The sequence below is a fragment of the Zootoca vivipara genome, chromosome 3 (assembly GCF_965207765.1).
Source record: "Zootoca vivipara chromosome 3, rZooViv2.hap1.1, whole genome shotgun sequence".
NCBI lineage: Eukaryota > Metazoa > Chordata > Lepidosauria > Squamata > Lacertidae > Zootoca > Zootoca vivipara.
Window position 1 is genome coordinate 35113256 of NC_142586.1, and position 11323 is coordinate 35124578.

Genomic DNA, 11323 nt, shown 5'->3' on the forward strand with positions numbered 1-11323 from the left:
GATATTGAGTATGCTGTTTTGCAGAATCTGAGTAAACTGCCTTTGTGACACTGAGTGGTTCACTAAACAATTTAAGTAGATATGCAGTGGGTATATTTACTAAATCATTTTTAAAACAAAACAAAAACCACCAAATATTTACACCGTGCTCTTCACTGTGTAGGGAAACGTGTTGCTTGTTTTTTAAGGGGAGGACGTAACAAATGGTTTAATATGGAGTTGTAGGGAGGGGAAAGTAGTTGGTATGAACCTTCATATGGTTGATAAAGGCACCAAGCTTCTGTGCATAAACATTTGACAACATTATTGGTACTGATAACAAATTGCTACTATGGTACCAAACATACTGCAGTAGATATCTAAGACAGATTGAGCCCCTCCTCACTCACTTGGATGCATAAAACATGCTAACCCATTGACGTGGATTGCACATACTGCTAGCAAACCACAGTTTGCATCTCCAAAGCTTGGTTTGCTTTCCAACTACTGTGCTCTTGCCTTATGCTTTTGTACCTTGGAAAACATCTGTGGCTGGCTGGCCAAACAAATACTGTAGTTAACAAAGTGTGCCAAGACCACACATAACACCAACCCAGTTAAACCAAGGTTCACAAGCCAACAGCAAACCATAGCTTCAGGTTGTGGTTTGTTGGCATTAAACATTAAAGAATTCAGGCAAACCACGGTTTGATAAACCATTGTTTAATAAAACATGGTTTGGTGCCTTGTGCAAATCAGGTCATTGTGGTTCTTTCTGTGGCTGTAGTATGTGTAAATCCAGCAAATGTGGGCAGTCCAGATCATGTGGGTATTACCCACAGTCCTGATAGGATGTTAATTCGGTGTGGAAAATCTGACATGATTGCAACAGTCATAAACATATCTCAGTTACATGAGAGGGCACTATGGGAAAGTGGCACTCATATGGCTGGAGTTGTGAGTGAAGAGGGTGTTAGTAGTATACATCAAACCAACAGAGGAAAGTGGAACAATGGTTCATATGGCCAAACTATCAAACATTTTGAAACCTCTTATTGCCTGAATACACATTATTTGATCTTGACTTCCGTCTTCCAAAGCTATAGGATTTGTTTCCATGACAGTAAACTTCAACAACTTGACAGAATCCATGCAAATTGTTGTTCACAGAACCAACAGCTGAGTTTGTATTTGTAATAAGTAAAGCTTGTGTACAACACTCTAAGTACAAGTTAGTATTGAATTTGCTGTTTCTCAAGTTTGTAATCATCATTTATTATTACAGTAATGTCGCAGAAATTAGAATGGTAGAATATTAAGCGGAGTGACCTGTCCTTTAATATGTTAGACAGCAAGGAACTTTCCATGTCTAAGAAGCTTTATTCTTTCCTTAATTAACAAGTTGTTACTTAATAAAATCTGCCATAAGCTACTTAAAATCTTTGCAGCAACGAGATGAAGAAGTGATGATATATTTGCCACCAAAAGTCACCACCCAAATACAAAGTAGGCAGTGGACTTGAGCTCACATGCATATATACATGAATTGTGAATAAAATTCATCCTCCACTAAGTGTTTCACAGCGATGGTGCAGTGAGGAAAAACTGGAACAAAAGGGTAAGAAGTGGTTAAACAAGACTTTTGAAAAACTAGGCATACAAGTTGCATCAGAGTTGCTGCGTAGGAGGCCAGGAAAGGAAATACACTCTTGTTCTGATTCAGTACGCAAACTTGAATAGATTTAATTAAGACTGCATACATTACACTACTAATGAGCAAAAGACACTGGATGGTATTTGAAAAGTATCAGTTTCTTCAGTTTTACAGGTTGATCTCCAGAGCACTTGCACTCCCACAATTACCAGCCTCCCCCCCCCCCAAAAAAAAATGTTTGCAGAACTGGTGACTACTGGATTATGGTTATTTCCACATTAGAATACCCTTAACCAGAACATTATATGTCTGCATCCCTGGACAAATCTGTATGCATTGTTGGAACCCCAAACACTCTTGGGTGTATGCTTTGTATCTATTATACTGTATGTTCATTTGAAGAGGACTAAGTACACCTGCTTACAGTACACTCTGAAAATTCTCCAGTAGATATTTGGAATATCTGGCAATATTTGGTATATTTCCAGACAAAATAACTAAGAGGAAACAATGGTCACTGTTTAAAACAGTGTCTACATAATTAAAATGAAAGCAGAGAGGAAAAATAGTCCATATGGACCCCATTTGGGATAAAACAAGGTTCATAAAGGTGACCTTGGGACTAGTTCAAAAACATTGCTTGCATATTGTCACTGGTAGTCTTTAACCCAAAGCAGTCTTCCCCTGTCATGTTGGTACTGTCTTGCAAAGTATGTTTGCATATAAATATTAATCAGCAAAGTCACATGCTATATATAGTCTCCCACTTTTCATGGGCCTAAAACAGTTGATGCAATATTTCTGTTTACACAAATACTCACTTTCAGACTTTTGGAAATGAAGCTGTTTTTGTTATGACTATGAGTCGGACAAGCATAGTTCTGTATTCAAGAAAGCAGCAAAGCAGAGATCTTATGGTCAGGAAAAAAATGACTGGACTCCCGCCAGAGATTATACTTCTTGTCAAAAATTTTAACAAAACAAGCATTGTACGTATTAGTACTATGTGCCTTTAAAAGGGATAAATACTACACACAAACATATTTAGTATGTTGACATCATACCCAAGACCACCACTGTTGCATGCCACCCCAATCTCTGAGCAATGTGAGATTTCAGGGATTCCAGGCATGCTTACTCAGGGTCCATGTTTCCTTATGGGAATGAGGCACAGCGGAGGCTGTGGTGTCTTTAGGTTATATGGTTTCCTTCACATATATACAACCTGAGCCTGTGATAGAGGGGTTCATAGCATTAACAACCCAAGAAGTTCTGGTTCCTCCCATAGCTGCAGCCTTGGATCCAAACAGACACCAGGCATGGATGTGACACTGCAACTTGCTGACTTTCACAGACTGCTACATTTCCCCTTCAGTTCACATCAAGACCAATACTGAAAACCCTGCTCCACATCAAACCCTGGTCTTTGTCTTTCTAACTAACTCAGATCTGGAAGCCCCTCCAAAAAGCCATCTGGCACAGGGGCTTTGATTTGCCAAAGGACCATTACAAAGCATTGCCTACATTAATGGTTCCTTATGGGAAACTGGCTAGTCTTATATTTTAACACTCACTAAACCCTGTGTCTGGCAACCCGCTTAAAACCCCACGTATTGATTAAATTCTAACCCCTACTGTACCCAGGACTTTTGGTGAGTCTAGCACCTCCAAACTCATAACACCAACTTCTTTCAACAAGCTTTTTCAACAGAGAGCTTTCCCCATCTGCATCTGTACTGGAATCGTATTTATTGTTCTATGACTTGTTTGCCACCCTGGGTTCCTGTGGGAGGAAGGGTGGGATACAAACTTAATAAATAAAAATAAATTTGCATAATTTTGTCTATTCTGTGTCATCCAAAAGCATAATTTGTCTACTGTTGTGTTACCTTATGTCTACTGTGTGTTACTTTTGCAAATCATTGTGAAATATGAAAACTGCATTTAAGAAAACTGAATATCCCTGGTCAACTGCCCCACAAGTGACCCAATATATACCAGTATATCAGACACTTCAGGAGAGGTGCAAGATACAAAGAGTGCCCCTAAATGCATTCAGTACATTGGACACATTGATATTCAAAGTGGCAATTTGACCTTCAAAGGACCTGTTGTTAAATTAATTACAGTGTGTTCTGTACATAACACAACAATCAAAGCGCTCCAGAATGAAGCACTTTAACAATAGCTCTTTTAAAAGAAACATGACAGGGAAAGAGGCTGCTTTGTGTGAGCTGTTTCTTTAGGTATTAGTAATACAGGCTCAGAAGAGAGGAGGGTTGCATGTTTCTCCATGAAGAACACGAGTCACATGTTATTAAATTCTACCAGACAATTGATAGATTGAAGTGTCATTCTGCACTATCAGCACAAAAAACTCCCAACACATTAATGTCATCCTTCACACATACAAGCATGTTCTCAACAACTTTTGTGTCCGGATTTTCACTTTTTGGAATATGAAGGGCTTGCTGATCAGAAGGTCGGCGGTTCGAATCCCTGTGACGGGGTGAGCTCCCGTTGCTTGGTCCCAGCTCCTGCCAACCTAGCAGTTCAAAAGCACCTCAAAATGCAAGTAGATAAATAGGAACCGCTACAGCGGGAAGGTAAACGGTGTTTCCATGTGCTGCTCTGGTTTGCCAGAAGCGGCTTTGTCATGCTGGCCACATGACCTGGAAGCTGTACGCTGGCTCCCTCGGCCAATAATGCGAGATGAGCGCGCAACCCCAGAGTCGGTCACGACTGGACCTAATGTTCAGGGGTCCCCTTACCTCAGCAGGGTCTTGCTCTGACTCCATCCCACTCTCCGATGCTTCTGTAAATCCTAAAGCCATTGCCTCCACTCCTGTTCTCCACCACTTTCACAGATTCTAGCTCCTCCTCTGCCATACAACCTATGTTCCCTATACTTCTGACACCCTCAGCTCCCATCTCTCCTCTAAAGGTAAAGGATCCCTGACAGTTAAGTCCAGTCGCAGACGACTCTGGGGTTGTGGCGCTCATCTCGCTTTACAGGCCAAGAGAGCCGGCGTTTGTCCGCAGATAGTTTTTCCGGGTCATGTGGCCAGCATGACTAAGCCGCTTCTGGCACAACCGAACACCGAAACCAGAGCAGCGCATGGAAACACCGTTTACCTTCCTGCCGGAGCGGTACCTATTTATCTACTTGCACTTTTTGGCGTGCTTTCGAACTGCTGGGTTGGCAGGAGCTGGGACCGAGCAACGGGAGCTCACCCCGTTGTGGGGATTCAAACCACCAACCTTCTGATCGGCAAGCCCTAGGCTCTGTGATTTAACCCACAGCGCCACCCGCATCCCTTCATCTCTCCTCTACTTCCAGCTATTCTGTCATCCACATATGCACAACCTGGTCAACCATCATCTTCATGGTAACTTCTGAACCTACCTTCTGTTCTTATGAAGGGAGAAAATATGAGTACCATATTTTTCTGTGTATAAGACAGAAAATTTGAACCCCAAATTAAGAAATCGGGTGAGAGCCCAAAACCTGAGCCTACTACTTGCACCAGAGCCTGAACGTGAGCCCCTGTGCACTCACCACCCGTGTATAAGATGATCCCCAATTTTTGTCTTTTATAAGACAAAAATTGTCTTTTATAAAACATGGGTATGTTTAGCCTGGAGAAGAGAAGGCTAAGGGGCGATATGATAGCCATGTTCAAATATATAAAAGGATGTCATATAGAGGAGGGAGAAAATTGTTTTCTGCTGCTCCAGAGAAGCGGACACGGAGCAATGGATTCAAACTACAAGAAAGAAGATTCCACCTAAACATTAGGAAGAACTTCCTGACAGTAAGAGCTGTTCGGCAGTGGAATTTGCTCCCAAGGAGTGTGGTGGAGTCTCCTTCTTTGGAGGTATTTAAGCAGAGGCTTGACAGGCATATGTCAAGAATTCTTTGGTGGTGTTTCCTGCTTGGCAGGGGGTTGGGCTGGATGGCCCTTGTGGTCTCTTCCAACTCTATGATTCTATGATAAGGTACCTTTTTAAAGTGTAGCACACCTTGCATGTAAAGCAAACAGTTCAGCAGGTGATTACTCCGCTCCTTATTTCATACGCCACTTTCCAGCACAGCTTACTAAATATTACAAAGCCTAGTGGCCTGGGTCTCAACAGCCTTAATGCACTACAGGTCCCAGGATTCTCTGGGGGAAGCCGTGTCCATTTAAAATGGTAGGATACTGCGTTAGATGTCTAGTGCAGTGGAGACTTAGCTCTAAATATCTATCTAACAGGGATCTCCAATAAAAGCCTCAGACAAACTGCACCCCCCAAGCCTGTATTTTGTTTCTGTTAATCTGTGAACTGGAGTTGCCTTTTCAAGCAAAGAAGTTAAATTTAAATCGAAGCAGTGCAGTGCAGGACCCAAGTGTCCTACCATGAAACCCTTTAACTATTAATGCTGCTGTAGGAGGAGAAATGCTGTTCTGAAAGTAGTTGCTGCTATTTCTTCAGCAACCAATCGTTTCTTCCCTGTGGAGTATGCAAGGTCTGTTACTTACAAGCACAGGGGGCAAAGTGACTGCAGCACCAGCTGTGCTCTATCCACTTCGCATAGGCAAGACAAGACAGATTCCACCAGCAGCTTAGTTCTATGTTGACTTTGAATGTTGCACAGGAGAGGATGGAGCACATGCCAAGCGATTGATAAGAAACAGCAGAGGCGCAATCAAGCTAGCAGTTTTGGCACTTTTAGGCCCCACGTGCTTGGACATTTCCCACACATATACAGTATTTGCATGCTTGGTGCTATTTGATTTCAAAAGAAAATGCACTTGTGGACCAGTCTGGAAGGGTGTAGGAGAGAGAATAAAACTCTAATTTCACAGTAATGAAGGCAGAAATGCTTGGGCTACTTGACAAAGCATTGTTTATCAATTCATGAACGCCGTGGGTGCTTGGAATTCATTGCTATTGAACTGGTTGGGGAAAAGGTCACATGAGGAGGAAAGGAAGCTTTGAGTTTCACATGCCTGTAATTGCTAAGGAAACTTCTTTTCGGGTGGTCACAAATTCAGTACGCCTAGCAGCTTTTTGGCTCTCAGACAAACAAACATAAAGCTACTGCATGTAGCAGGGGTTTTGTTTCAGTTTTTTAAACACACACACACACACAACTGTTCGACCTGTTTATGAAACAAATGAAGAGTCACCACTTTTTACTTTATTTTACACATTGTTCCATTTGAAGCTAGCAAGAAGGCTGTTAAATAAATGGAAATCATAGCTGTTTTGTGACTATTCTTAATTCACAGATGATTACAATGCAATAGCTTCTTCAACAATTCTGCCACCGTCTATCTTAGTTTGAAATGTAGATGTTTCAAGAGGCTTCTTTTACAAATCCTTTTTTTACAAATGCTAATTCAGCATTTATGCATATAAATGCCTATTTCATGCAGTCAAATGTCATTCTGAAGGCCCAAGGGAGGAATTTACAAACACACACACACACACACACACACACACACACACACACACACACTTGAAAATTAGGGCAATGGCAACCATTCCTCTCCCTTTCCCATTTTTTTCTAGTTTGGAGAGACACTGAGAAATAAAAGTTAAAGTTTCTCATTCAAAAACACATTCTATTTTCCCCATACTATTGGAACAGGCTATTTTCACTAAAAGTGACTTAGTCATGCTGGCCACATGACCTGGAAGCTGCACACCGGGTCCCTTGGCCTGTAAAGCGAGATGAGTGCCGCAACCCCAGAGTCGTCTGCGACTGGACCTAACGGTCAGGGGTCCCTTTACCTTTACCCAAACAGAGTAATTGATACATCAAAACTATTAACACCCAGAAATCCAACGTTGTCCAATTCACTCCAAACAAGTGCCAAAGTTTCGCAGTCATTTTGCAGCGTTTTCATTACTTATCCATTTCAAAAACAGAACAAATGGCCAAATGGCTGCCCGTGTTCCCAATGGTTTGTGTACACAATAACATTCTGCCCAACCACCAAATATTTCTCATGTTTACTTTGTCCTCAAGACACCTTCATAACATGGCTCAACTTTTCCAAGATGACAATTTGCCATACCTGTCCATACCACCTGTCCATATAAATTCCTTCTAGTGTTTTTCAGGCCAGGGTTCTCACTACACGTGCTGCCACTAAAAAGTGGCCGATTCAATTCTTTGCAATTTAGGCCTGCATTAGCCACATCAATGTCAAGAACGCTAAGTGGGGTAACATTGCAACCCATAATGTTTTCACCTTTTATGACTCCACCGCATATGGTGGTAAGTTCCCAAATCTGGGCAGCCCTTCCAACAGGTTGCCACAGATGGTTTAAAAATGAGTGAGACTCTTCTCAAAGTTAAATACCACTACTGTACAAGTGTGAGCATTTGTCTTCTAGTTTGAGTTGATATAGTCCTAAAGGGGAGGCTTCACCCATTTATTGTCTCAGTCCTGTCATCTATCTGAACTAGCCAATTCCTTCCTATGAAGGTGCTGTGGGATCCAAAATGCTCAGAACATCAATATTTGTGGAATCAATCTCAATTTTAAAGCTAAAGAAATACTACCTATAGATGCTAAAGCAACTTTCCATTGATTGAGTTAAAGGGAACACTGTAACTCCCTATTTCATTAGTTTCTAAGATTCTGAACATCCAGTTTCTACATGTTTGTGAAAGGTTGCAAGCTACTGTAATGACTTTAGCTTTCTGCAAAGATCCAATTATTTCCTCTAGCAACATAGGAGATGCTGAGGTACAGCTTTGATTTTCATTATTGATTGATTTTATTAGATTTTATCTTTTTACCTGCCCTTTACCATAGGGTCCCATGAGTGCAAGCATAGGCAAACTCGGCCCTCCAGATGTTTTGGGACTACAACTCCCATCATCCCTAGCTAACAGGACCAGTGGTCAGGGATGATGGGAGTTGTAGTCCCAAAACATCTGGAGGGCCGAGTTTGCCTATGCCTGCATGAGAGGTTATAACAATAAAACATACAATTATAAAAACAAAACAGTTACATCTATGAAACAAAACAAAAAAGTAAAAACAATTAAAAACAATTCCGTATATAAAAAGTTTAAAATAGTTCCAATGCAGATGCGGACTGGAATAAAGATATCCACTTAAAAGGCATGATGGAAGAGAATGGTCTATTACGTAACAGAAGGGAATTCCGAAGAGTACATTCTACCACACTAAGGGCAAGATTCCTAGCTGATTTAGCCCAGTAGCTAATTGGCAGCTGGTGGAAATCTGTAGTAGGAGTGTAACACATGGGAGCAATACAGCCCGCCCCAGTGCGCTAGCTACAGCCTCCAGACCAACATCAAGGGCTGCCCCACAGGCAGCACATTGCAGTAATCTAATCTGGATGTTACCAGTGCATGATTGTCGGTAATCAGGTTATCCCAGTCAAAAAATGGGATTATCAGTGGAAGCTCATAGCCATTGAGGTCACCTGGGCCTCTAGCAACAGAGTTGGATCTAGGAGCACCCCTAGACTATAAACCCCATCCTTCAGTGGAAGTATGACCTTGTCCAAAGCAGGCAATTGACCAATGATCCTGACTTGGGAGCCACCCACCCTCAGGGCCTCCATCTTGCCAAGATTCAGACTCACATTTGCTGGCCCTAATCCAGCCCACCACTGAAAATATTAAAACAGCAATAAAGTCTGCTGTATACTTTGGGCCATAACCAGATGTTGTCATGAATGCACAATAAACACAAAGTCTAAATGATCTATTGCCACCAAGTAATGGAGGATGACCACTGGCTGTGCTTTAGTTCATACTCCACACCATAACTATTCCAATTAAACTGGAATTATGCAAAATATACAGCAAGGTCCTCCACACTGGAACAACGGGTGAGGGTCGGTGTTGCTAAGCAGATAGCTTGCTATGTTGCCAGTCATGCATAATGGGCAATGCTCTTTATGTCTGAGTGCACCCAAGTACTTAATGAGCTGCATGCTACAACGCATTACATGGTTTAAACTCTAAGTGAAGCCGTACAGATAAAGGGTCAGAAGTGTGAGCTCAAGAACTGATGCATACATTTTATTTACAACACAGCAAGGCGCTGATAATTCATCGGTAAGTGCAAAAATAAAATAAAATGGGACTTTTGAAGGGGGGGGGATCTGCAATGCAATCAAATACAGTTTGAATCCAGAAAGTTCAGGAGAAAGGGTAATCCTGGGATGCTTATTGAGTCAAGTCAGCTCCTAATCCACCTGCCAATAGATTTAGGAACTTCAGAACACCAGGGAACTCATTAGATATGTCCAAAAACATGTATAGGATTTCCCCTCCTCTTCTCTTTTCCTTACCTTTGTACCTATTGTGATGTTGCGAAAACAGCAGTACAATCTGAGACGCACCAGGAATTATTTATTAATTAACCACCCACTGAATTTTGTCATATAAATCAAACAAAAATGAAGTATCTTGCGAATTCACTCATGAACAGGGTTACCAAGTCTTCGATCCCAAAGCCTGAGACTCCAAAGCAAATCCTGGTGATATCCTAAGTCTCCTAAGTCTTAAAAGGCAAAAATCTGACAATAGTACAGAATCCAGCAGCAAAGAGGCAGAGCCAAGACATGTGAAAACTGGGGAGGGGAGGGTGTGTGAGCAGGGCAGAGGGAATCAGAAATACATTTTTCTCCTCCTAATTATTTTGTGAGGATTTCCCTCCACCTATATATTGGCCAGTGGGAAATTTAAGGAAAAAAATCAACCTCTATGCAATGTTTTATTTTCTAAACCATGAGTGAAATGGCATTCTGCCATGGAACACTGACTAAAGAATGCAGCAAGACACAGCAATATGGAACTCGCCCGCCCACACCAGCATGCCAGATACTGCTTTTGCAATATTTCCAAGGTTTAAAAGCAAGTTGCTGTGAAAAGGGAGGAAAGGGGAAGGGGCAGATAAAGAAGGAAACAAGGGCAAGAAAAGGCAAGTATCCCAAGGGGGGTGACATGCAGATATTTTGTGTACTGTGGTCTCAACTATGTGGATAGACAGGAAGCTGGACTTTTGCAGGGAGGGAATGCAAGTCAAGCCAAGAAGTCACAACAGCAACCAAGCTGGATGACTGCCAAGTTAAATGAATGTAAGGAATGGCCTGTCCTAGGAATTCATTAGGCATTGTCACTAGGGAGGATGTGACTGTTTGGGAGATGTGACGCAAGTCTGACAGGGCTGGATCTTGAAAGGCGCGACAGAGGCACCTCCCTAATTAGAGGTATCATGTTTATTTGTTTTAGTGCAATTTGGAAGGAGCCCTCCAACTCATATTATGTTAAAATTGTGCCTCTCAAGGTTGAACAAATCCAAAGGCAAGGAAAGGTATGTTCTCCCGTTATGAGGATATCCTGTTAAAAGTATGAACTGGCACACCACAGGTTCTACAATTAAAATCACTGCCTTAATTTTAAAAATGAATATTTTAATAGAGTGGGAGGGGGGAATCTGCTACGCAAAGAGATGGCTGTTAATATTTCACAGATAAAAGGAGTCCTCCAGCCATGTGCTGTAAATATTCATTTTTTAAAATCACAGTATTATTTTTGCTTCTGTGAAAGGCTTATCAACAGTAAACTTGAATCTATTTTTGTTGTTCTGCAAGAAAATGTTGTGTGTGTGTGTGTGTGTGTGTGTGTGTCATTTAATGGAAATTTGA